Here is a 21,658-nt window from a genome sequence, read left to right as displayed (position 1 = left end):
AGGGATCTGAACGGGGCTCCTCCGCTCCAGAGCTCTGGCTGAATCAGCATACCTCCACTGTCAGTAATGTCTCGCAGGAAGTGAGTGAGTGTCCCGGCCCCAGCAAGTTATTTATTGCCTTAGTGCCTCCAAATCAAGCTGTGATTTGACTGACAGGCTAAACTCCACCCCTTCACTCTTAATTCTCAAACTGACAACAGATTATGTAACTACCACACAGTGTACTACTGAGAAAACTTGTCTGCAGCCGTCCACTGATCACAGAGACATGCTTAAACATATTTTGTTTAGAATAAGTCTGTGCATGTATGAATTGGACTCTTTTTTTTAATGAATTGGAATCTTGTAAGAAAATTTTTCTACTTAGCCTTGTAAAAGAGCTTCATAAAATCAAGAAGAAAAAACAACAGCTCAATAAAAAATTTGGCGAAAGATATGTATGTACAGACAATTCACAGCACAAAAAAATGAAAATGGATAGTACATATGTACAGTGGACTATTACTCAGTCATAAAGAGGAGTCCTGACACATGTCATTGTGCTTTGAGTTGGGGGTGCCAGCCGCCCACCACTAATAACGGGTTCAGTAAGCACAATTGTACAGTTGTATATATATTTATATTATATTAAAGTCATTGAGAGATAAAAGAGCTATTGCAATAATGGAGTCAGGCACATTTCATAGTAGCATGCTCACCTCAGCCCCATTTGGTGGTCCACGTGGAGAGAGGGGGAAGGGAAGGAGGGCAAGGGGAAAGGGAAGAGAGGAGTGAGGACAGGAAGAGGGAGAAGAGGAGTGAGGAGGAGAGGGGAGGAGCTGAGAGAAGGGGTTGCACTATAGGTTATACAGCAATGAGAGGGATATACATGCAATAGGAAGAGGAGGGATTGGGGTATGCATGTGACAAGATGAGCAGATCCTAGATTTAGGATGGTAGCTTAACTTTGACCTGTTCTCTGGATCTCCATAGGAACCATTATCAGTGGGGTGTAAACCCCAACTACAGGAACCAAATAGATGACTGCAGGTCTATCCATTGTCCTTAACAGCAGGGATCGGCCCTCTGCAGTCTGGCAACTGATTGCCCTCAGGGAGATGCCTGCAAGCATCTGACCTTCCCCCACATGTCATAACATGGATGACCCTTGAAAGCAACCAGGTAATCACCAAGGGACAAATATTGCATGATTCCACTTACATAGAATATTCTAGTATAGGCAAGTATTTAAAATCCCACGGTAGGAGGGATGGAGAGGAAAAGGGAAACTTGCTGCATGAGGGACACTGAGCTTCAGTTGAGGGTGATAGAACATTTGGAAATAGAGAACGATGATAGTTAGCAACATGATAAACATAATTGATGTCGCTGAATTATACATGTGAAAATGTTGAAGCGGTAGATGATTTGTTACATATATGTATCTCAAAAATTTTTAATCTCAAAAATGGAATGAAAGATGTTCAACTCACTCATAGTAAAAGAAATTCAAATGAAAATTATATGGAAATGGCATTTCTCGCCTATAACACTGACAGAAACTCAACGTTCACCACATACTCCATTGGCAGGCTGATGTCCCTAAGCGATGGTCCATCTGCTGCTGGGAGGTTGGGGACAGAGCAGCGGCAGTAGTTATATCAGCCCTGGTGGAGAGGAATCCATGGCATTGGATTCAGGAACAGAATGACCACAGTGGCAGGGATAAAGATGCTCCAGAGAGAGTCTGGCTGACATCCACAGGCTGAAACCTGGGATGCAAGACACAAAATCCTGCTTTGATAGGTGCATCCACATGGCTCTTCTTCAGACCAGTGTGTATGTAGCAACCTTTCACTAACCTGGTGTATATACCTGTGTCACTCAAGTTCTTAGTCATAGACTACTGAATTGGAAGCCACTGAACCAGAACGCAGCAACGTAAGAACACACAGCCACCCCAGAGGACAATACTGGCTATACCTGTACGAACTACAGCTACGATTCAAAATGATAGCACTTCGTATTGTAGTTGTTGTTGCTTGCCAACAAGTTTATTTTGACTCACGGGGCTACCCAAACCCACTGCCAGCGAGTCAAATCTCACTTATAGATACCCTATAGGACAGAGTAGAACGGATGCCTTGGGTTTCTGAACCTCTAAATCTTTATGGGTGAAGACAGCTGAGCACCTGAAGCACGCTGGTGGGTTCAAATGGTTGGCCTGGCAGTTAGCAGCCCAACACTTAATCCACTATGCCACCCAGGATCCTTCTCATGGGGCTAGAGCCCATGGATTTCCTGTTGCTGCCGTAACAAACTAGCACAGACTTCGTGGTTTAAAACAACACGTATTTATTTATTATCTTACAGTTCTGGAGGTCAAAAGTCCAAAATAGGTCATATGGGGTAATATCAAGGCAGGGCTACATCTCTTTTGGAGAATGTTTCCTTGCCTTTCCCAGCTTCTATAGTCTACCCACATTCCTTGGCTCACGGCCCAATCCCAGAAATTGCATCATACCATACTCTGCTTCCAATATCACATCTCCTTCCCTGACAAAAACAGGTACAGGACCCTGATTTGGGACACATGCAATATGTTAGACTGAAGAGCTTACAAGATTGATCCAGGACCTTCCTACCAAGGTCATCAGGGCTTGACCCATTGGGCATGATGCATCATTACCAAAACTCCCAATATTGCCCACCAAGGACACACCCAAGCAAGCCCCTAAAGTAGATTACCCCTCCCGGGGCTAGCTGGAGATTGGTGAAGGTTACCCACATTCCAATGCACTCTGCCTGAGGGCAAGATTATCTCATCTGTAGTTCATGATCAGAAGGAATTCAATAAAGCCTTAATCCAAGTCCCGATTTTTAACAATTTTCCCTGCGTCCCGCAGCGTTTTTAAATAAAAAATCTCGATTTTTGTAAAGAATGCCAAGCTAGGGTATGTGGTTTTCGGCTGCCACCTGGCTATTTTGCCAGCATGAGTTTTATCAATGGTGTCCCACTGGTGTCCCGCTTTACCAATGTTAAAATCTGGTCATCTTATCCAAGTGGAAACTCTGAAAATGGATTGTTGGCTTTCACTGTCATTCATATCCTCTGCAAACAAGGTGTTCAGAATTTAGACTTTATATCCCCCACAAAACATATGTTGGAATCCTATCCTCTATATCTGTAGATGCAATTTCACTTGGGAAGTGAGTTGCCTTTATTATGTTAAAAAGAAGATATCTCGGTGCCTGGTGTATCCCAATCCTCACCAATTCTCAATTGTAAGAAACAGCACAGACACAGAGAAAAGGAAACACAGAGCAGGAGAGGCAATTGATGCCAGGGAACAATGGGGCTACAGAAGGTGAAACTGTTAGGGAGCCAGAATAGGGACTCAGGGGGTTGTCTCCTCAGATGCCTGCATAGGGTCACAACCAAGGGGTTGGAACGAAATCAGGCACCTATTAAACACCTATGGAAAGATCCAAACTGAGCATGTTCAGACACAAGCCCCTAGCACCAGGTGAGAGGTCCACCTGGGGGCACAGACTAGGCTCAGCCAAGGCTGAGACCTTCAACCTAGCCTCCCCAGCTGGAGGGGATAAGAACCTGATGCCAGGAGGCAGGTCTCTTTGACAACCCCTGTCTTTCATGCTCTCTTGCAGTCAGAGGGTGGGCTCAGGTCTCTCTCTCTCTCTCTCTCTCTCTCTCTCTCTCTCTCTCTCTCTCTCTCTCTCTCTCTCTCCTCTCCCTCTCTCTCTCTCTCTCTCTCTCTCTCTCTCTCTCTCTCTCTCTCTCTCTCTCTCTCTCTCTCTCTCTCTCTCTCTCTCTCCTCTCCCTCTCCCCTCTCTTCTCTCTCTCTCTCTCTCTCTCTCTCTCCTCTCTCTCTTTCTCCCTCTCCCCTCACCCCTCCTGTCTTTTGGGATTTCCAGTGAATACCTGAAACTTTCTTTTTCTTCATAAAAGTCGGATTACAAATGTGCTTCTGCCTAGTGAATTCTTTCAGCATTGCAAAGCAAGAACCAGGTAAACCACCCCAGAAACCTAACAAAACTAGGGTCTTCCTCAGAGCCAACACGGAGTGTCTTCCTCTAGAGTCTAGAATAGCGGTTCGCATCCTGTGGGTGGAGACCACTTTGGGGGTCGAATGACCTTTTCACAGGGTCACTCGATTCATAACAGTAGCAAAATGGCAGTAATGAAGTAGCAACGAAAATAATTTTATGGTCGGGGGGGTCACCACAACATGAGGAACGTAGTAAAGGGTCGCGGCATTAGGAAGGTTGAGGCCCACTGCTCTAGAACCAGTCTCCTGCATTCAGATGTCTAGCCTCTAAACCAAGGGCTCAAGCAGAAAGCAAATGATTTGAGAATGATGAGGGCAACAAATGTACAAAGGTGCTTGACACGATGGATGGATGGATGGATGGATTGTGGTAAGAGTTGTACGAGCCCCCAATAAAATGATTAAAAACAAAACAAGAGAACGTAAGTTTCTGTCTTGAAAGCTACCCTCGTGGTATATCTGGTATGCACACTAGTGTTAAGAAACAGAGACAACTCCTTTCCAAAAATGTCACATCTTTGCAAACTGATGTTTGTGCAGTTACTGTGAGAAAAGGAAATGTGAACCAGGAAATGAGTGTACTGAAGTCCAATCCGATTCCAATGTCTGAGAGACTGGGCAGTGCTCAAGACACATATTCATTCCATTTTGAAGTGTGATTTTTTTTTAATAAATCATTTTATTGGGGCTCATACAACTCTTATCACAATCCATACATGCATCAATTGAGTAAAGCACCCTTATACATTCATTGCCCTCATCATTCTCAAAATTCGCCTTCCACTTGGGTTGTGTGATCTTTTATCCAAAGAAATAAAAGTATTATTTTTCTTTCGCTTTGTGTATATTATTTTTTCATGTGGCTACTTAGCTGTTAGAATATTAAGTCTGGATTCAAGCACCTAATGAACAAAGATAATAGGCATTGATTTTGGTTTAGGAACCCCATGAAAAAGTGGCTGAGATACTAAGGACTCTGGAGGTGGCAGGAATAGAGTAGTTTAGGAAGGTCTGCTCTGAGCAGTCATTGGGTCCCAGCGGACTCATACAGCAAGGGACAAACAGGTGGAGGGGATGAGAAGATGTGACGTCTATAGTTGGTTTTTCAGAGGCATTCCCAGACCATCCTCTCAAGGAGCCTGTGAAACAGAAGGGTGCTGTAACCTTTCATTACTGTCTCTCTCTGGATCAAAGGTAAGAGTGCAAACTCCACAATGAAGCTTTATACAAACAAACTTTCCAAATAGAGTCAAGCAATATTGAATGGCTGACTTTGGGATCCTGGAACATAGGAATGGGATTTGCTATTGTTATTTATGCTCCTTTGTAACAAGCACGGGCCTATTTCCAGTTAAAGATATAATAACACTTGGTAGATCGACCTGAAAACACTATAATAAAATCTTTATAAAAAGGAAAAGCTATTTTTTAGAAGGTATTAGAAAATCAAGCTTCCATGGGGGATTTTCAAGGCATCCTCCAAAATAGCTTTAAAACTAGATACAAAATATGGAAATAAGATTTTCATTTTTGTCCTGCATTAAGTAAGTAACCAGTTAGCCACTGTGCAAAACTGGCACACATTGTTTGCAATTGAAGATGAACAGTGTTAGGCCAGGTTGACTCGAGAAACAAATCCAAGGATACTCAGAGAGCTTTATATCAAGAAGTAATTACATATCAAGCAAACATCCTAGCCCCGTCGAGATCAAGTCCATAAGTCCCTCTTCAGACTCACACAGCCACATACAATGATGCAAAGTACAAGAAAATCACAGGCCAGTGGGTGAGAAGTCTTATGGATTGAGTGGTTGTGGACACATTTCGGGGGGGGGGGGGTTCCTAGGACCCTCCTTATGAGAAGGTCACGCCTCCAAGGAGGCACCATGGGGCTCTAACCTGATTGACAGGCTAGACTCCACCCCTACACTTTCAGATCTTCAAGTTGATACGAAATTATGTAACTACCACATGAACCTAAAAGTTGGTGGTTCAACCCTGCCTGCTGATTCTACAGAAGAAAGGCCTGGTGAACTTCTTCAATAAAAATTACCTACCCATTATCCATTGCCATCTAGTGAATTCCAACTCACAGTCAACCTAAATAGGGTTTGCAAGACTGTAAATCTTTAGCAGAGGTGCATCTTTCTCCAGAGGAGTGACTAGTGGATATGAACCACTGATCTTACAGTGCCTAACACATAATGCCACCAGGCTCCTTTCCATAAAAATGATGGCCAAGAACCCCTATGGACGAGTTCTACTCTATGAAATATGAATTACTATGAACTGGAGTCAGCTTAATGGCAATAGTTGTTTGGGGTTGTTTTCTATTTTAATGTTAACATGGCACACTGTGAAGACACAACATTTGATAAATATGAGAGTTAGTGAAAAATGATTGATTCAAAATCATAAAACATATTAAACGAAAAATGTTGACAAACTCAAGCTAGGTCTTAAGCACTTCTGAAGGCAGTCTTTCTACCTCGTCTAACAGTTTCCTAAAGAATTCTGCACTGTAATTGACACAATGTCAAATGGCATTTTGTCATGCTCAAGGAACTCAAACTGCGTTCCTTTTCCATGTTCTTTGACATTCCGAGACGAAGAGAAGTATAAGAGATAGATCTAGGTTTCCAGGTGGATGGGGTAAAATGTCCTAATGAAATTCTCTGAGAACAGCCCTTGTTACTCTCAAACAAAGAGGTGCTTTGTCATGATAGGAAAAAATTCCTCACTGCAACTTCCTGCCCTTTTTTTTACCCAACGTATTTTTCTTACAATGTCTTCCTAATAAGCCCTCATCATCATGTTGTATCCTTTGAACACATATAATAAGATTACCCTTCATGAATTCCAAAATACAATCACCATAGCCTTCTGAGTTGATCTCTCTGCCTTGAATTGAACGGGGCCATCTTTTCTTTTAGAATCCACTGTTTTGACTGGACCTTTTTTGAAGACACTCTGAGACTAAGATAAGTGTATCATTGAGATATTATGTCTCAACATTTGCTGAGTTCAGAAAAATGGTTACACATGTTTCATTTGGAATAAACCAATTCATGAATGAACTGGAACACTACTAGTAATACTTGTGAGATACAGGAAGATTTCTTCCAAGTTGTCTCCCCCAAATATATGCCAAACCTAGCTACTTGCTACACGTGCCAAAGACTGTACACTAGGTCAATGAAAGTAGGTCAGATTATTCTCCCTAAGGAAAGTAGGTCAGATTATTCTCCCTAAGGAAAGTAGGTCAGAATATTCTCCCTAAGGGTTATCAGCCACCTAGAGCAAGCAGACTGTATAGTCTATCCCACCCTAAGTGGGGCCCATTCCCTTCTGCTAAGGATAGTAGATTGTTGCCATGAAGGAGAGCCCAGGGAAGTCAAGCCCACTCAAGGGTGACCAAGGTTCGGCTGCCTTATTGAGTCTAGGGTCTGCCCTTCTTGTCACATGTGTACCCCTAGTCCCTCCCCTTCCTATATGTATACACCCCTAGCTCATCCCCTTTCTGTCATTTTTATGCCTATTGTACAGGCCCATCCTGTGATGTGTGTGGTTACCTGTAATCATGCCCCTAAGTATATATGGACCTTGGCCAGAAATAAAGAGAGACTCCTCCTGCCCCCTCTGCCTGCGCTGTGCGCGGATCTGGCTGGTGAGATCATGGCCATCCAGGAGGTGAGCATGCTACCATGAAACGTGTCTGACTCCTTCAATTTACTCTCTCTCCTATCTCTATTTTTCTCTATGACTTTATTATAGTCTTTATATATCATAGCCATACAATTGTGCCCACCAAACCTGTAATTAGTTGTGGGGGGCTGGTCTCCCCCACAATACTTAAAAAATATTACCCTCATAAATGAGTGAATGGACAAATGAACAATAATGTGCTCTCTTCATGTTGATTTACGTATGCCTCTTTACTACATGCCAATTCAATGACAATTAACAATACTATGTATCAAGGGACTTCTAGGACAAGATGGCGCTAGATGGATGCATGAGGAAAATCCTTCTAAAACAATCGGGGGGAAATCAACATGAAAAAAGCCAGGCTCCCTGGAAACTTGTGAAACAACTTAAAATTAAATGAAAAGAGGTCTTTACACCCCAGACTGTGGGTACTAGCAGAATATGGGGAGGAAGGAGCAAAGCTACCCACAAGGTGTCCAACACTGTCTCCCAGCCACAACCAGCCCACACACTCCTGCAAGCTTTGCCAGAATGCAGCCATGCTCACTCCAGTCTCGCCCTTCTCGCAGCAGCACACCTACGGTCTCACCTATATCAGCTGCAGTGAGCCTGAGATGAAGGAAGAACCCAAACAAGTAGTTTTGAAATTTTATATATATATATATTTTCATTTGTTCTAGTTTTTATTATTCTGATTTCTTTTTTTAATCAATTTATTGAGGGCTCTTACAGGTCTTATCACAATCCATACAAACATCTATGTGTCAAGCACATTTGTACATTTGTTGCCATCATCAAAACATTTTCTTTCTACTTGAGCCCTTGCTATCAGCTCCTCATTTTTTCCTCCCTCACAAACCCTTGATAATTTATAAATTATTATTATTTTTCATGTCTTACACCGATCGATGTCTCCCTTCACCCACTTTTCTGTTGTTGGTCTCCCAGTGAGGGGGTTATATGTAGGTCATTGTGATTGGTTCCTTCTTTCTCCCCCCACCTTCCGCTTCCCCTTCTGGTATCACTACTCTCATTATTCATCCTGAGGGGTTTATATGTCCTGGATTCCCTGTGTTTTCAGCTCTTCTTTTCACCAGTGTACATGCTCTGGTCTAGCCAGATTTGTAAAGTAGAATTGGGATCATGATAGTGGTGGTGGTGGTGGGGGGGGAAGGAATTAAAGAGCTACAGGAAAGTTGTATGTTTCATTGGTGCTATACAGCACCCTGATTGGTTCATCTCTTCCCTGTGACCCTTATGTAAGGGTATCTCCAATTGTCTACAGATGAGCTTTGGGTCTCCACTCTACATTCCTTCTCATTCACATCGATATGACTTTTTTGTTCTTGGTCTTTGATGCCTGTTACCTGATCCCATCAACACCTCATGGTCACACAGACTGGTGTGCTTCTTCCATGTGGACTTTGTTGGTCCTCAGCTAGATAGCCACTTTTTTTTTTCTTTACGCCTTTTTCAAACCCCAGATGCTATATATATATTTTTTATAGCTAGGCACCATCAACTTTCTTCACCACGTTTGCTATGCACCCATTTTGTCTTCAGCAATTGTGTCAGGAAGGTGAGCATCATGGAATACCAGGTTATTAGAACAAAGTGTTCTTGCATTGAGGGAGCCTTGAGTAGAGGCCCAATGTCCATCTGATACCTTGATGCTTAACATATAACTATATGTACATAGATCTATAGCCCTATTATGATATGTAAATATATTTATATATGTACATGCCTGTATTTAGACCTGTATAAATGCCCTTTGCCTCCCAGCTCTTTTCTCTATTTCCTTTTACTTTCCTCTTGTCTGGCCTTCATTAGGGTTTCAGTAATTCCTCTCAGTTACACTGCCCTTGATCAAGTCCTACCAGGCATCCTACATCCTCCTCACCATCGATTTTAGATCACTTGTTCCCTTGTCCTGGTGATTGGTCCCATGGTTTTTGCCTCCAGATTGTTTATCCCACCTATCTTATCTAGATAGATATGCAGAGATAATAATAAGCACAAAAACAAGGCAGAGAAAAACAAAAAAAAACCCCAAACACCAGAACAACAACAAAAAAACCTATAAATACTTCCAGGTCTGTTTGTTGATCTTAAACTATATATATTTAAATTAATTTTTATCAACTTTTTCCTTTCTTCTCGTATTTTCCTCTTTCATCTTCTTTATACTTCTTTCTTCTTTTCATATTGTGATTTCTGTTAATCTTTTCATGCACCACTTGATGGAGTTAACTGTTGCCACATGACCCGGCCTCCCTCCAACCCCTAATAGCCATCAATATTGGGCCAAATAAAAAAAGAAAGTAATAAAAATAGGCACAAACAAGTGAAGAATACTCAAATCTAAAGGAATTTTCTGAAGAAGAAAGGTTCTGGAGTTACCAGGGGGGAAAAAAATCAAAACAATGGATGGGAAAAGATCAGGAGAGCTACAGAAGAAAAACTAAAAAGCTTAAAATGAATATTAACAAAACATAGAAATCCAGAAAACAAATACTAAGATAACATGATTAGACAGCTCTTCCAAAGACTAGAGTAACAGAGTAGAAGAAATGGAAGGTAGAATTAGTGAGCTTGAAGTCAAATCTCTCAACTACAACCAACAAGAGACACAATCAACAAAAAGAGCAAAGGAATCTGAAGAAAACCTAAGAATTATGTGGGACACTATCCAAAGGAACAATTTGTATCTCATTGGAATTCTGGAGCAGGGAGAAACAAACAAGCAAACAAAATCCACAGGGAAAAATAGTACAAGAAATCCTGAAAGAAAATCTCCCTAACAATATAAAAGAGGAGAAAATAACTATTTAGAAAGCTGAGAGGACCCCAAACATGGTAGACCCCAAAAGAAAAACACCATGTCATATCATAGTCAAACTTGCTAATATGAAGGACTAGGAGAGAATCCTGAGACCAGCTAGGGTAGGAGGGGGGGGAAAACACCAAAGAAAAACCAGTAAGAATAACCTTGGACTTTTTAGCAGAAAACATGCAGGCAAGAAAACAATGGAATGAAATATATCAAACCCTGAAAGAAAAAAATCCAAAACACTGTCATCTTATATCCAGCAGAATTATCCGTAAAATGTGGAAAATTAGGGTATTTCCAGAGACAGGGAAATGAAAGGAACTTGTTAAAGAACAAAACCAGTATTGCAAAAAGTACTACAGGGAATACTTTAGACAGAGAATTAACAGCAGACAAATCTGAGATCAACATACAAGCCACTACCTCCCAGAAACCAATACACTTACAGCAATAATTAAAATAAGACAAAATTACAAGACCAAAAACTAGGAACCAGAGATATCAATCTGCAGTGAAGACAGATACAAAGAAAATGGAGGGAAATGTGGATGCAAAACATTTTAATGTAAATAAAAAGATAACATTCTGGTATATATGGGAAGAAAATAACGTACAACAGGATAACCTCAAAGAGAATGGGGAAAAATGCACCAAAATAGAAAAGAAGGAAATCACAAAAAGACAGTAAAACAAAACAAAAACAATAGCACATTACTAAAAAATACTGTGTTCAAAAAAAATTTGAAAACCTACATGAAATGGACAAATTTCTAGAAATGTACTAGCTACTCAATTTACCACAGACTTGTAGAGTAAACTTCAATGGACTCACAGGAAAAGAAGAAATAGATTACGTCATCGAGAAATTTCACAAAAAAATATTCAGGGCAAGACTACTTCATCAGGGAATTCTACCAAGCTTTTCAAAAATTGTTGATGCCAATTCTACAGAAACTAATCTAGAATATACAAAGGGACAACAAGATGCTGAAATCATTTGTGAAGCAAGTATAACCCTGGTACCCAAACAAAATCACTATGAAGATCAAATACCAAAAAAAAAGATCAAATACCATAAACCAATATCCCTTATGAGCATAGATATAAAAAAAATCCTGGCCAATAGGACGCAAGAATATATTTTAAAAATACATCATTATCAAGTGGTATCTATTACAGGTATTGAAGGATGATTCAACATCAGAAAAACAATCAATACAATCCATCATATAAACAAAAGAAGCACATGATCATATCAGTTAACAGAGAAAGGACATTTGACAATATCTAACACCCATTCTTGATTTTAAAATATTCAGCAAAATAGGAATAGCAAGGAAATTTCTCAACACAATACAGGTCATATATGAAAATCCAGTGGCCAACATCTCACTCAACTGGGAGAAACTGCGAGCATTCTCCTTGTGAATAGGGACCAAACAGGATGCCCTTACTCCCACTCGTCTTCAACATTGTACTAGAAGTCTTAACCAGAGCTATTAGACAACAAAAATAAAAGGTAGCCAAATGGGCGAAGAAGAAGTGAAACTCTACTTGCAGTTGATAAGATTTTTATATGTAGAAAACCCCGAAGACTCAACAAACATATTTTTGGAAATAGTCCAAAGATTCAGCAATATGGCAGGATAGGAAAATCAGATTTCTGCATAGTAACAAAGAGCTCTGAGAAGGAAATCAAGAAACCATAATATTACGATAGCCACACCAAAGATGAAATACGTAAGAACAAACCGAACCAGAGAAGCAAAACACTTATACCAAAAAACTACAGAACACAATTACAAGAAACCGTTTGTAAAAGCAGCCTGGTAGTGATACAATGACAGATACATAGCCCCATGGAACAGCAAGAAAACCTGGAAATAAATCCATCTACCTACACACAACTGATCTTTGACAAAGGCCCCAAAAATGTTAAATGGGAATGAAATTTGTATCTCCATTTGCCAAAGAATAAAACAGGACTCATACCTCACCCCATATTCAAAAACTAACTCCAGATGGAGAAAAGAGCTAAATATAAATGCCAGAGCTATAAAGACCATCAATGAGAAAATAGGGATAAATTTGAGGACCATACCACATGGTATTGACACTCTATAAAATATAACAAAGGAAGTATACACAGTAGAAGACAAAATAGCTACCTGGAACCTTCTAAATATAGGACACTTGTGTGCATCGAAAGAACAAAAGAACTCACAGACTGAGAAAAATATTTAGGCAACAATATATCAGGCAAGGCACTAATCTCTAGAATCTGTAGAAAACTGAAACACATCAACAAGAAAAAGATAAATAACCCAATTTAAAATAGGCAAAGGACATGAACAGACAGTTCACCAAAGATAACATACCGACGACCGACAAATAGATGGAGAAATGCTCATGCTCACTAGTCAGAAAGATGCAAATCAAAGCAACATTGAACACTAACGTATACAGACAACGACAGCCAAATTAAAAAAAGAACAAGGAGAAATTTTAAAATGTTGGAGTACGGGTGGGGAGATGGGAACCCTCATATACCGCTACTGCTTGTGGGAATGTAAAAATGTGCAAGAACTAGGGATACTACCTCAAATAACTGGGAATTGAAATTCCATATGAGGCAGCAATGCCTCTGCTGGGTACACACCCTAAAGAAGGAAGAGTCATAGCACGAAGAGACATAAGCACACGGTTCACAATAGTAAGAAGAAGTAAATAATCTAAATGCCTATCAGTAGAGGAATGGATAAAGAAGCATTGGTGCATGCACACAATGGAATACTGTGCATTGCTCAAGGAAACAGTGATAACACCACAAAGTACCTCTTGGAACGAAGGAGCCTGGAGAACACTATGAATGAAGCTAGTCTATCAAAAAATAACTACTGTAGGAGACGCTGTTCTAGGGAAACAAAGTAGACAGTCTTTCATACCAAAAGGAACAGACTTTGGGGTTTACCAAGTTGGGGGGGTTGGGCAAGGAAGAGAAAATGAAACAGTAGGCTAGAGCGTTGACAGGTACTGACTTGGGTGAAGGGAAAGAGAGTAATCCACAGGAGGGAGAGAGAACTCAGAGGCAGGGAGGGGGTGGGGGAGTGGCAGTAGGGTGAACTATTAGGAGGGTTGATAAGTTTAAATTATTGAACCAATGTTGATTTTCCAATTAAACCTTCCCAGGTAATTTCAAAGAGGACTTGTGGAACTGAGATTAAGAGCTTTAACACTGTGGCCAAAGAATAAAATTCTACATGGAATGCCACAGACACTTAATAGGGCTGTGTTTTCTCCTAAGGAGATACAAGATTATATTCATGATTATAAATAAATGGGCTTAAGTTTAACCAACGGACAATTTCTTACCAGGGCAATCTCGAAGTGAACTTTTATAACAGTTACTAAATAGGAACTCCTGGTTGGTAATGAAAAACATGTAAAATCCCTTAAATAAATTTTATTAACATTAAATGATTTGTAAAATAAATCTTTTACAATGTTAATAAAAATGCAAACCCCCCATCCAGTTCACAATTTTCAATGTGTGTGTGTTTATGTGTGTGTGTGTGCGTGTGTGTGTGTGTGTGTGTGTGGAGAGAGCATGAGTGAGCTGTGGTGGTCTAGTTGTTATTTGTTGGGCTACCAACTGCAAGATCAGCAGTTTCAAACCATGAGCTGCTTTGAGTGAAAAAGACAAAGCTTTTACTTCAGTTAAGAGTTACAGCCTCAAAAATCCACAGGGGCAGTCCTACCCTGTCACTGTGAGTCAGAATCAACTCAATGACCGTGATAAATTTATATATATATGATGGGGGGAAACATTTTAATATAAGAATATTATCCATAACCTAACCTACTTCCCTGTTCAAGAAGAAGCTAGGTTTCAAGGCTTGAATAATGGACAAACAGTGCAAGCTTAAATGATTTGCACTAAAAAGGATGAGTGATTCCAACAGAAGAAAAATGAGTGGCTCTGAAAGGTGATGAAACAGAAAAAGACAAAGCTCGCTCTAAATAAAATATATTGAATCAAAAACCCCAACATCTTGCAGTCACTACTGTCTTAATTGATTCTGGCAAGAATTATCAGTCGATGTAAAACCACCCACTGAGAGGTTGTTGAGCAAAACTATCTTCTCACAGTCTCAAGGCACTGCCTCTTTCTAAAGGAGAGACGTTGTGGACACCACTTGGAGCAAATGATCAAACTTAGCACCGCCAACCATAGCATCATATGTCCTCTTATGTGATTCATTGAGAATACAATATCACACATGAAGTATATAGGCCAAAAAGAAAGAGAGATTGTAATCGTAAGGAAACAATCAGATATACCAATTTCAGCAATACTATGCAAAAGAGCTAGCATGAATTCTCCAACGATGTCAATGTCATAAAAGCGGAAAACATGTACCACCCAAGGGGAGTGCATCATCCCTGTTGCTTTGTTGAAGTCCACCCCTCACTTTGTAAATAGTGCGTTTATTAAACTCCCTTCAAATGACTAAATGAAAATGATAGAATGAAGGAAAAAAATGCCAGAGACTTTCCAATTTTAAATTTGGAGGCATGTTTTCCTTAAGAGGGTATCAAGTACCATTATCTTTAAATGTTGACAAGCTGTTACATCATAAGTCCCACTAATTCACAATATTTTTAAATCATTTTATTAGGGGCTCATACAACTCTTATCACAATCCATACATACATCAATTGTGTAAAGCACATTTGTACATTCGTTGCCCTCATCATTCTCAAAACATTTGCTCTCCACTTAAGCCCCTGGCATCAGGTCCTCATTTTTTTCCCCTCCCTCCCCACTCCCCCTTCCCTCATTAACTCTTGATAATTTATAAATTATTATTTTGTCATATCTTTCCCTGTCCAATGTCTCCCTTCACCTACTTTTCTGATGTCCATCCCCCAGGGACACATGTAGATCCTTGTAATTAGTTTCCCTTTTCCAACCCACCCTCTCTTTACACCACTGAAGAGATCATCCACCCTGGATTCCCTGTGTTTCCAGTTCCTGTCTATACCAGTGTACATCCTCTGGTCTAGCCAGACTTTCAAGGTAGAATTGGGATCATGATGGGGGTTGGGGGAGAGAGGAAGCATTTAGGAACTAGAGGAAAGTTGTATTTTTCATCGTTGCTACATCACACCCTGACTGGCTCATCTCTTCCCAGAGACCTCCTCTGCAAGGGGATGTCCAGTGGCCTACAAATGGGCTTTGGGTCTCCACTCCTAACTCCCCCCCCCTCATTCACTATAATAAGATTTTTTGTTCTGATGATGCCTGTTACCTGATCCTTTCAACACCTCGTGATTGCACAGGCTGGTGTGCTTCTCCCATGTGGACCCCACTAATTCACAATTAACTGTCACATACACTACATACTCAAATTTTCAACCTTTCACAGCATGTAACAAAGTTATCAGAAAAACAGGACTACACAGCCAAAGGTGTTACAGAATGACCACAGTTCTTACGAGAGCCATGACGAGGGAACATGGAAACGGAAGTTATACAAATGCATGACTCCAAATTTTCATTAAGTATGTTTTGCATTAGGGATACAAAGACACACCCACCCCCATCCCATCCCATGGAATATTACATTGACACCCAACCAGGTGTCCTCAAACTACGGCCCACGGGCCACATGCGGCCCGCCGAGGACATTTATCTGGCCCACTGGGTATTTTTGGCCTGTTTGGTTTTTTACTTCAGTATGCATAGGAATTTGTTTGTAGTTTTTGTTTTTTAAACTATAGTCCGGCCCTCCAATGGATCTGAGGGACAGTGAACTGGCCCCCTGTTTAAAAAGTTTGAGGACCCCTTCCCAAGACAGTTATGTCTTCCCACAATTCAATATCCCACTATTTTCTGGTTGTACCAAGAAATAAACAACCAGTAAATGATTTCAGGTCTTAAAAAAAAAAAGCATTTACACTTTTAAAAATGGGATGAACTTGGATTTCCTCCTTCGACAAAATGTTTCTAGAACTACAAAAAACTTGCATTTACAAAATTGATGGAAAATATTCCTCTGGATTATACAAGAAGGGAGAGAACAGTGACCACTGATAAAACATGGTCAAAAAGCAAACTCACCGCCATCGAGTTGAAGTCGACTCGTAGCGACACTATAGGACAGAGTAGAGCTTCCCCTGTGTTTCTGAAACTGTTTATGGGAGTAGAAAGTCCAGTCTTCGAGTGACTTGTGGTTTCGAACTGCTGACCTGGCAGGTCACACAACCCAAATCATAACCACTACAGCACCAGGGTTCCTAGAAGACATGATAAACATTCATCAGACGGTGTTTCTTTTTGTCCTGTTTCACCAGAGACTGCACTCCCTTCATGTTTCCTATCTCCATTGTTAGCAGGTCAATCTTTAGTTATTTCAGTCTGTTTTCCCTTTCTGCCCCTTTTCTCTTTTGCTTTCACTTTTCCTCTGCAGATTTATCCTTTCCTGCTGCCTTTTTTGGGCTTCGTCTCCACTTGCGCAGGAGTAGGTTTCGCTGACAACCTCCGCGATCTCTACTTGGGCTCCTCCTTCTCTGCCCCTTTGGCTGAACTGGCCTTCCATTTGGGCAATCTTAGCTGGGGGGAAGGCGCTTGCCAGGTACCTTTGGACTGGGGGGCACTGAAAGCTTTAGAGAAGCTAGGTTGCCTGGCCATTGCCTTTCTTGACTTCTTACCACAGTGATCTCGGAGGTTTGTCTTTAGAAGAAAGTAAAGAGATGTGACAACTAATTGCAGTGTATGATAATCTTTCATTGGAGCCTGAACTTAAAAACAACCAACAAAACAGAATATAGGACACTCTGCTACTGAGACGAAGAAACATGAATATGGAATCCTTCATAGATAATAATCTTGCATTGGTGTTAAATTTCCTGAGTGTAATCATTTTATTGAATATAACAAATATATCATAATTAGATATTTGTTGGTGAAATGTCTGAAACTTACTTTCAAATCTCTCAGATCTTTCCCCCCAAAAGTGTTATGTATGTGTGAACGCACACACATTTACACAAAACCACATTTTAACAGCGAGAAAACAAATCCAGCAAAATGTCAACAACTGGTAAATCTAGGTAAAGGCTATGTGGGTGTTCATTTTACTATTTTTACAACTTTGCCGTTGGATTAAAATGTTCACGTTGAAAGAGGAAAAAGAACATGTAAGAAATAAAATAGTTGCTGGCCCAAAGATAAAAATGTAAGAGGAAAGTTGAGATGGGCAAAGCCAAAAGCCGAGAAGGGACGAAAAAATGAAATCTAAGCCTTTCCCTTATTGTATTCATAGTAATCCTCTCTGCTCATGGTGTCACCCATTACATAGGCCTCCTCCCCTCCCAGGTCATATGGAATCTTCAACAAAAAACTGCCATCCCCTTGCTTCAGACACAGAGCAAACCTACATAGGGTTTTCTAGGAAACAATCTTTACAGGAGCAGACGGTTGGGGGGTCTAAACTGCAGATGTTGTGGTTAGCAGCCAATGTCTAAACCACAGCGCCACAAGGGTCCCTTTACAGAAACCTTTCAAAAAGCAAAAACCATCGCTCACTGCCCCCAAGTCAATTCCAATTTAGCAACCCTAAAGACAGAGTAGAACTGCTCCTCAGGATTTCTGAGACTTTAAATCGTTACAGAAGCAGACAGCTTCATAGTTTTCCCACCAAGAAGCTGGTGGGCTTGAGCCACTGACCTTGCAACCCAATGCTTAAGCAGCCAGAGCTCCTTTACAAAACCCTTGTTGTTGTTATTGTCGTTAGATGCCATCGACTCAGTTTCAACTCATAGCATACAACAGAAACACTGCCCCGTCTTCTGCCATCCTCACAATTGTTAGGTTTCAGTCCATTGTTGCCGTCAGTGTCGACCCATTTCTTTGAGGGGCTCCTCTATTTTACTGACCCTCTACTTGACCAAGCATGAGGACCTTTTAGTTGTAGATCTAAGAAAAAGAAACCCTTGACAACCTCAGTCTTCTCTTGGTTTTTCATTACTCGTCTACTTGTGAGGTGAAGAATGTCGTCTTTGATCTTCATCAGTAAGTGCTTCATGTCTTCTTTGGTGATGTCATCTGCATATCACAGGTTGTTAATGAGTCTTCCTCCCATCTTGATGCCATGTTCTTCATATAGTCCAGCGTCCCAGTGTATTTGCTGAGCACACAGACACAACTCTGATGCACACCTTTCCTAATTTTAAAACATGTTCTGTTTGAACAGTTGCCTCTTGGTCTATGTGCAGATTCTGCATGCGCTACAATGAAGTGTTATGGAATTCCCCTTTTTTCTCAAAATTATCCTTAGATTGTTAAGATGCACACAGTTAAATGCACTTGCTTCGTCAATAAAACACAGGAAAACATCTTTCTGGTATGCTCTACTTTCAGCCATGATCCATCTGACATCAGCAGTGATATTCCTCTTGTCACCTCGTCTTCTGAATCCAGTCTGACCTCTAGCAGCTCCCTGTTCTTATACTGCTGTAATCGTTTTTAATTATCTTCAGAAAAGTGTTTTAATGTGATATGAATATTCAATCAAATCTGAATCTCTTCCAGTGGGTTAGCCGTAGTCTAGTGAGTGCGTCCAGTATTGCATCAATTTGTTGTCATATTTCAATTGATAACCCATTCATTCCGAGAACTTTGTTTTGGCTAATGACTTTACAGCTTCTTAATTCAATAGCATCTGTTCTTGATCATCTACTACCTCTTGAAGTAGTAGAAAGCTGACCGACATTTTTTAGTACAGTGTCTCTTTGTATTCCTTCCATTTTCTTTTGATGCTTGCTGCATCATCCAATATTTGCCCAGGGAATCCTTCAATATTACAACTTAAGGCTTGCATTTTTGTCTTCAGTTCTTTCAGCTTGCAAAATACCGAGTGTGTTTTTCCTTGCTTTGGCTCTCTAACTCTGGGTCTTTGCATATTTTATGATAATACTTTGGCTTCTTGAATTCCTGTTTGAAATGTCTGTTCAGCTCCCTTACTCCACCATTTCTTCCATTCGCTTTAGCTACTCTACATTCAAGAGCACGTTTCAGAGTTTCTTCTGAAACTTGACATCCATTTTGGTCTTTTCAAAACCATTGAATTGGGAGCTAACACAGATATTATATCATTCCATAGTTCAATCACACCAAGCAGTACTGTACAATTGCTACCACAATGGTCTTTTCTTTCTAATGACTACTGATTTCTTCATGTATGATGTTCTTGATGTCATCTCAGAATTTATCTGGTATTCAGTCATTAGTGAGTCAAATCTGTTCTTTTTTTTTATTTAACCGTTTTATTGGGGCTTTTACAACTCTTATCACAATCCATACATACATCCACTGTGTCAAGCACATTTGTACATCTGTTACCCTCATCATTCTCAAAACAGTTGCTTTCTACTTGAGCCCTTGGTATCAGCTCCTCATTTTCCCCCTCCCTCCCTGCTCCCCCTCCCCCATGAACCCTTGACAACTTATAAATTATTGTTATTTTGTCATGTCTTACACTGTCCAACATCTCCCTTCACCCACTTTCTGTTGTCCATCCCCCAGGGAGGAGGTTCTATGTAGATCCTTGTAATCTGTTCTTGAGATGGTTTCAGAATTCAGATGGGATATATCCAAGATTGGATTTTGTCCCTCATGAACTTGTTTTCATTTTCTTCAGCTTCAACCTGAACTTGCATATAAGAACTTGATGGTCTATTCCACAGTTGACCCCTGGCCTTGTTTTGGCTGATGATATTGAACTTCTCCATCGCCTCTTCCCACCGATGTAATCAATTTGATTCCTATGCATTTCACCTGACAAGGTAAGCTGGGCTTATGACAAAACATAATTTTGGTTGTTGTAACCAATCACAGAACTATTTTAATTAAAATAATGAATTTCTAGTGAAACAATGGACAATAATTTTGTAGACAGTCATGTTGGTGTCATCCCCTCTGACACTGTCACATTAGTCATACTCCACCTACCACCCCTCCCACTCCACCTCTCTAGTAACACACTGTTCCTGCTGCTTCTTAACAGTCTACCATATGCTGCATCGTCTTCAAATCAGTAGCCAAACAGACTTCCATAATGTTAGGTGCCATAAACCCTGATCTTGTAGCACAAGAAAAAGATGTATGAGAAATTCAAACTCGGTATAGCTGAAGCTGCAGGCATAGCCTTGAGACCCTTCTTGCTAGGAGATGAGCCAGGCAGGGTGCAGTGTAGCAACAATGAAACATGCAACTTTCCTCTAACTCTTAAATGCTTCCTCCCCTCCCCCACTATCATGATCCCAATTCTACCTTACAAATCCGGCTAGACCATAGAATGTACACTGGTACAGATAGGAACTGGAAACACAGGGAATCCAGGACAGATGATCCCTTCAGAAGCAGTGGTGAGAGTGGTGATACCAGAGCGAGGAGAGAAGGTGGGTAGAAAGGGGGAACCGATTACAAGGATCTACATATAACCTCCTCTCTGGGGACTGGACAACAGAAAAGTGGGTGAAAGGAGACATCGGACAGTGTAAGAGATGACAAAATAATAATAATCTATAAATTATCAAGGGTTCATGAGGGAGGGAGTAGTGGGGAGGGAGGGGGAAAATGAGGAGCTGATACCAAGGGCATAAGTGGAGAGCAAATATTTTCAGAATGATGAGGGTAATGAATGTACAAATGTGCTTGACACAATGGATGGATGGATGGATTGTGATAAGAGTTGTATGAGCCCCCAATAAAAATGATTTTTTATACAAAAAGACCCTTCTTGTTGAAGGACGGACTGAATTTTTGTTTCCTTGGCTGTAGGTTTATCATAGATAAGGGTTAACATAGTTCCTACTGCCTGGGAGAATGTTAGATGCCACCACCATCATAAGCCATTTTGAAATGCTTTTTTTAAAAATCAGAGGCAAACTGTCTTATCTATTTTTCAAGACTTTTCTCCTCTAATATTTATGAGAACTTTCTTTTTTCTGGACCTGTTCGGCATCTGACTCGTCTTTTTTCCCTCATGGTTTTCTTCTGCCC

General features: G+C 40.6%; 1 long non-coding RNA gene across 3 annotated transcripts in view; it reads left to right on the top strand.

The window, feature by feature from the left end:
* Positions 1-21,658, top strand: part of LOC142433914 (uncharacterized) — a 144,437-nt gene that overhangs the window by 75,373 nt on the left and 47,406 nt on the right. For 2 of the 3 annotated variants that reach the window (XR_012781093.1, XR_012781092.1), the window contains exons 2-3: positions 7,596-7,739; positions 20,341-20,439. This is a non-coding gene — a long non-coding RNA (uncharacterized LOC142433914). Of the gene's footprint in view, positions 1-7,595; positions 7,740-20,294; positions 20,440-21,658 lie in introns of all 3 variants that reach the window. The other variant, XR_012781094.1, reaches the window with a different exon arrangement.

The sequence above is a fragment of the Tenrec ecaudatus genome, chromosome X, assembly GCF_050624435.1.
Source record: "Tenrec ecaudatus isolate mTenEca1 chromosome X, mTenEca1.hap1, whole genome shotgun sequence".
Taxonomy (NCBI): Eukaryota; Metazoa; Chordata; class Mammalia; order Afrosoricida; family Tenrecidae; genus Tenrec; species Tenrec ecaudatus.
The sequence above is the reverse complement of the archived record's forward strand: the minus strand, read 5'-3'. Positions and strand labels throughout refer to the sequence as shown.